Source organism: Scyliorhinus canicula, chromosome 17 (assembly GCF_902713615.1).
Source record: "Scyliorhinus canicula chromosome 17, sScyCan1.1, whole genome shotgun sequence".
NCBI lineage: Eukaryota > Metazoa > Chordata > Chondrichthyes > Carcharhiniformes > Scyliorhinidae > Scyliorhinus > Scyliorhinus canicula.
Genome location: NC_052162.1, coordinates 24,797,424 through 24,804,112, shown reverse-complemented (window position 1 = coordinate 24,804,112; position 6,689 = coordinate 24,797,424).

Genomic DNA, 6,689 nt, shown 5'->3' with positions numbered 1-6,689 from the left:
AATAAATACATACAATTAAAAGTAAAGTCACTATAGTCCCAGATGACTTGGCTGCTTTCCCCTTTGACCCGAGGATCACCAGACCTCAGGCAAGGGACACGGTTGAGAAGGCAGGGCCTTCATCAATAACCTCAGCCGGTAGGGAATTGAACCCATGCTGTTGGCCTCACTCTGCATTATGAACCAGTTGCCAGTCAACTGAGCTAAACAGGAGAGATCAATTTACTGGAGTACAGCCCAATGCTTCCACTGTAACAGGATGGGACACTATGGAAAACTGTGCAAGTCAAAATCTCAGAAAGGCACAGAAGGTCCAAAAATAATCAATGAGACCAAGGATTGTGGTTTCTCATTCTGGAATGCAGACATCTTTGGTCTCTAAATTAGATTCAGGTGCCAACATGTCAGCCCTGTCAGCCAAGGAACCGTTGATTCAAAGACCTCTGGCTCGAACGGCGGACACTTAACTTTACAGGGCATGAGGAATCCAACTTGCAGAAATTGGCATCATCCTGGAACCACCCAGGTGGCAGACAGATCTTTGAGCTGATGTATGTCACTGTCCAGAAGATAACAATGACACCTCCAGTGGGAGTGGTGCCAGAGAAGAATCCAGCTCCAACTATGATGATAGTATCGCTGGTCAACAAAGCAGCCATCGTGCATTCACCGCAGTTTGCAGCCAGTATGCCGCAACCACAAGGGATGATGGAAACTGGTAGCAGTCTCTCATCAACGGCAGTAAAAAGCAGAAGTGAGCCTTCCACTAAACCTTCTCCTCACCACATGAATGCTCTCCCTCAGCCAAGGAGGGCTTCGAGATGGGTCACATCAGTAGAAAGAAGAAAAGAAAGAAGTGAAACGGAGAAGGGCACAATGTTCGCCCACCCCACCAGAAATGATTCAGAGTAGCGGCAACTACCAATCAACAAAACAGCCAAACCCACCAATTGCAGCACAACGGAATGGAAGTGAAGAACGCAAGCATACCCAAATGCCAATCTGACTCCAAGCCAACACAATGAACCAGAAACAGCAGAGCCTACCACTCCTCTGACAGAACAGTGAACTAAAGATGGAAAGGTGAAGAGGTCTCAGGACCTCAACCTGTAAATTCAAGCACTTCAAGAGGGGAAATGGAGTAGTGAGTGTGTTGTAATAATGCTAATGCAGTAATAACAATAATGTTGTAATAACAATAATGCAGTAACAACAGTGTAAATACATGTCACTGATAACAATGTAAGACATGAAGTAAGCCAACGCAACTCCATATACATTGGATAAAGCCTTGGAGGAAGTGTAAGGGTCTGCCGCATACAGGTTTAATGTGGGACTGAGTGCAGTACTGCCCACACAGTGATGTAAGGGGGCACATGATCCAGACCCTGGCATCAGTCTGGTGTGAAGAAGAGCCAGGAAAAGACCTAGCATGGAGAAAGCTCCCAGCCTGTACTCTTTTTTAAAAAAAAAATCATTATCAGTGTCACAAGTAGGCTTACATTAACACTGCAATGAAGTTACTGTGAAAAGCCACACTACGGTGCCTGTTCGGGTACATGGAGAGAGAATTCAGAATGTCCAATTCACCTAGCAAGCACGTCATTTGGGATTAGTGGGAAGAAACCGGAGCACCCGGAGGAAACCCATGCAGACACGGGGAGAATGTGCAGACTCCACACAGACAGTGACCCAAGCTTGGAATCGAACCCGGGTTCCTGGCGCTGTGAAACAACAGTACTAACCACTGTGCTACCATAGGGTATTATGTAAATAGTTCGACTTGTTAATAAAGATTTACAGTTAACCCATTGAAGAGTACAAAGACATTTTTTAAGAGACACCATTCTGCAACCAGCATCCCCACCGCTCCCTACCAGTAAGAAGTCTTCCAACATCAGGTTAAAGTCCAACAGGTTTATTTCAAAAATTAGCTTTCGGAGCACAGCTCCTTCCTCAGGTCAATGAAGAGGTATGTTCCAGAAACATATTGGACTTAGACAAAGTCAAAGATGCAAGCTAATGCTTTGAATACAAACATTTGCAGGTAATTAAGTCTTTACAGATCCAGAGATAGGGGTAACCCCAGGTTAAAGAGGTGTGAATTGTCTCAAGCCAGGACAGTTGGTAGGATTTCGCAAGCCCAGGCCAGATGGTGGGGGATGAATGTAATGTGACACAAATCCCAGGTCCCCGGTTGAGGCCGTACTTGATGTGTTGGGTAAGCTGGGTCTGCGAGGACTGCGTTTACTGCAGCAGTGAGAGAGACAGGCTTCCAACACTTGAAGAAATGCAACTGGATTTTATTGAACGCTTAACTATAATACATGCTTTAACTGTGGGTTGACACTATGCTGACAACCGGAGACCTGAGGCTAACCTGACCAGACTATCTGACTACCACATAGAGTTTGTTCTAGTTGCTGCTCATGAGCTCTGACTGTCTCAGAGGCTGGATCCCGAGAGAGCGGGAAACTAGTGCCCTCTGGCTTTATAGTGTCCTGTCTGGTGATTGGCTGCTGTGTTCTGTGTGCTCACTGGTCATCCTGTGTGTCAATCACTGCCTGTCTGCACACCATCATATACCTGGATGTATATTATGACAGTACTCATGTGTGCGGAACTTGGCTATAAGTTTCTGCTTGGCGATTTTGCGTTGTCGCGCATCCTGGAGGCCGCCTTGGAGAACGCTTACCCGGAGATCAGAGGCTGAATGCCCTTGACTGCTGAAGTGTTCCTCGACTGGAAGGAAACATTCCTACCTCGTGATTGTCGTGCAATGTCCGTTCATCCGTTGTCGCAGCGTCTGCATGGTCTCGCCAATGTACCACGCTTCGGGACATAATTTCCTGTAGTGTTTCTCCCTTCTATAAAAATAAAAGGATCTTCGTTGGGGCAGAATGGACAGCTCAAAAAAGTTTTTTTTGGGGGGAGGGAGGCTTTGTTACTCTCTTTGTAGGAGAGAATGTAAACAATACATTAAGTCGAAGCATTTTGACAGGCTATGTACCTTCAGTTTTTGGCCACAGGATCTCAGTTCTCCAATGCAAGTCATAGCTCACCCTCTAGTGACTAGTAATGAACATTGCAGGATTTGAAAGATTTTTCCAAAAAAACCTTATTCATAAAAGTACATTCATAACCGTTCAAATTTGACATCACAAAAAGTGCAATACATTTCTTTCAGTATAGTACATGAGGTGCCTCACCACACTTGCCATTACAGGTTATATTTACATTGCACATTTACATTTCATGTCAAACCGAGGGGTTTTACACAGTTTCCAGCCGCTCAGTGCGTTTTGACAGGTGGGCCTTGGTCAGTGGCTATTTTCCACTGAACCCTTGCAGCATCTGCTTCAAACCTTAAGACAGCGCAGTGGCACAGTGGTTAGCACTGCTGTCTCACAACGCCAGGGACCCGGGTTCGATTCCGGCCTTGGGTGACTGTCGGTGTGGAGTTCGAACGTTCTCCCCGTGTCTGCTCTGGTTTCCTCCCACAGTCCAAAGAGGTGCAGGATTGGTGGATTGGCCCTGCTAAATTTTCCCTTAGTGTCCAAAAGATGTGCAGGTTAGATGGGGTTACGAGGGAAGTGGGCCTTGTTAGAAGTGCAGATTCGATGGGCGGAATGGCCTCCTTCTGCGCTGTAGGGATTCTATGGATAGTGCACCTCTCAGCATGTAGTCCAGGACCTTGAAATATGTGTTGGTGTACATCACACAGTCGTCAACAACTTCTTAAACTGGAAGTCAGAACATGCCAAAAATGCAGGCATTAGATCAGGAAATCAGAAAACTGAGCCTGCATAAATGCCACTCATTCAATATGCAGAAGAAGCATTGAGTAGGTTCTTCTGAATCAGGATTCATAGAGTCATAGAGGTTTACAGCATGAGTCAGACATGAGCAGAAAGTTCAATCTTAAAACACATGGTGTGAGAAAGATCTACCATCTGAAAAGGTGAGTGAGAGAGTGGATATGGCAGGTAAGATGAATAGATCTGCAGCAAACCTCTCAATCTATCATCCTGTGTTTCTGATTAGAAAATGTTTAAGCATTACATCCATGAGGGACATCGAGAGGGAGACGCAGGTAAAACAAATGGGGAACTTAAATTATTTGTGCATTATATAAATGGTTTGCTGTGACAACAACAACTTATAACATAATAAAGCAATCAAAGTGTTATGAAGTAAAATTTGATACCAACCCACATAAGGAGGTATTAGGACAGGTGATCAGAACTTAGTCAATGTTGTAATAATGTGTGCATGACATTGTAATGCAAAGATGCTCAGCAGAGCAAGGGTTAATATGAACAAAGAACAACGAAAAATTACAGCACAGGAACAGCGTCAGCCCTCCAAGCCTGCGCTGATCCAGATCCTCTATCTAAAATTGTTGCCTATTTTCTAAGGATCTGTATCCCTCTGCTCCCTGCCCATTCATGTATAATATGGGACTGGAGAATAGCACCACCCATGGTATGATGTTTAAGATTCACATGGGAATAGACTCAGAGACTCATACAGGAAGCAGCCTACCTGTATAGATGCAGCACCATGCATGACAGTAACCGAGGATCTGTAAATAGTTCAATATTAACAATAAAAGGTTCATCTTTATACATAGAAGTCTCAAGGTCTCATCTTTGACACATCTAAAGAACTCATATTACAGCAGTCAAAGAGGTGGGTTTTATGGAGCATCTTAAAGGAGGAAAGAGAGGTAGCGAGCCAGAGAGGTTCAGCCACGGAATTCCAGAGTTTTGTGTCCAAACAACTGAAAGTACAGCCACCAATGTTGGAACAATTAAAACCAAGGATGCTCAATATGCCAGAATTAGAGATATTTCAGAGGGTTGTGGGACAGAAGGATATCACAGAGGTAGGGATGGACGAGACCATGGAAAAATTTGAAAACAATTATGAGAATTTTAAAATCGGTGCATTGGTTAACTGGGTGTCAAGGGTGATAGAACATAGAACATTACAGCGCAGTACAGGCCCTTCGGCCTTCGATGTTGCGTCGACCTGTGGAACCCCTCTAAAGCCCATCTTAACTATTCCCTTATCATCCATGTGTTTATCCAATGACCATTTGAAGGCCCTTAGTGTTCGCGAGTCCACTACTGTTGTAGGCAGGGAATTCCACACCCTTACTACTCTCTGAGTAAAGAACCTACCACTGACATCTGTCCTATATCTATCTCCCCTCAATTTAAAGCTATGTCCCCTCATGCCAGACATCACCATCCGAGGAAAAAGACTCTCACTGTCCACCTTATCTAATCCTCTGATCATCTTGTATGCCTCAATTAAGTCACGTCTTCACCTTCTTCTCTCTAACGAAAACAGCCTTAAGTCCCTCAGCCTTTCCTCATAAGATCTTCCCTCCATACCAGGCAACATCCTGGTAAATCTCCTCTGCACCCTTTCCAATGCTTCCACATCCTTCCTATAATGCGACGACCAGAACTGCACGCAATACTCCAAATGCGGCTGCACCAGAGTTTTGTACAACTGCACCATGACCTCATGGCTCCGAAGCTCAATTCCTCTACCAATAAAAGCTAACACTGTACGCCTTCTTAACAACCTGATGGATGAACAGGATTTGGTGGTATCAGAATTTTGGTCATTGCTTGTTCACCATGAATTGTGACGCAATTCAAATTCCCATCCCGAGCTACGCAAATTCCCAAAACAGATTATTCAACTTTTAATTCATGGCCCATGCCATCTCATTCAGAAAAACAGTTCCCTTAACAGGTGAAATATACTATCCCTTTCATCGTTGAATTGCCCCTACCTTCCAGCCAAACAGATATTCCTTGTTATTCTTTCCTCTCCTCCCTTTATTTGCTAAAACCTTCTATACTTATAAATTTTTCAGTTCTGATGAAAAGTCACAGATTTAAAATATTATGGGCTCAATTGAATGGCTTCATAGTGCCTGACTGGGTGACGTGACAAGACCACCAAATCTCGCGAGAGGCCTTTCGCGGGATTTGCGACGCTCAGAACACCTCGCCAGATCTCATTAGATCTCGCAAGCTGTCGCGATCTGGATCTTAACCTCACTGGGCGTGATCCAGATTAACATATTTAAGTGAGCCATTAAGCTAATTTAAATATGTCTATGCCGGATTCTCGCACGGCCTGGGACCTTGCCATGGCACTGTTTAGTACTGGTTCACACAAGCGTAGACCAGGCATAACAGCACGGGGGGGGGGGGGGGGGAGGGGAGGGGGGGGGGGGGGGGTCTCCTAGGTCATTGGAGGCCCCTGGGTGGTCAGGTTTGGGCATGGTGGTACACTGGCACTCCTGCTGTCACCTGACCGGCTTTGCATCACCAGCCTGGCACTTTGACACTGCTATCCAGGCACTGCTTGGTGCCCAGCTGGCACTGCCAAGCTGGCAGGGGCACAACCAGGGTGCCTGGCTGGCAGGTTGCCCATGGCAGGGATCGGGCCTCGGGCCGCCCTGCCATTATGAGGTGGGTTGGGGGGGGGGGGGGGGCTCTTAGACCCCCTAAGAGTCAAGTTGGGACAGTTGTGGGGGGGGGGGGTTCCGGAGGCCACAGTGGGGATGCTGAAGGGAGGTCAAAAGATTGGGGCGGCATTTAAATGTGGCGTCCTGATCTGCGAGTCTTCCCTCCTTCACGATGCCACCGATACCCGTCTAT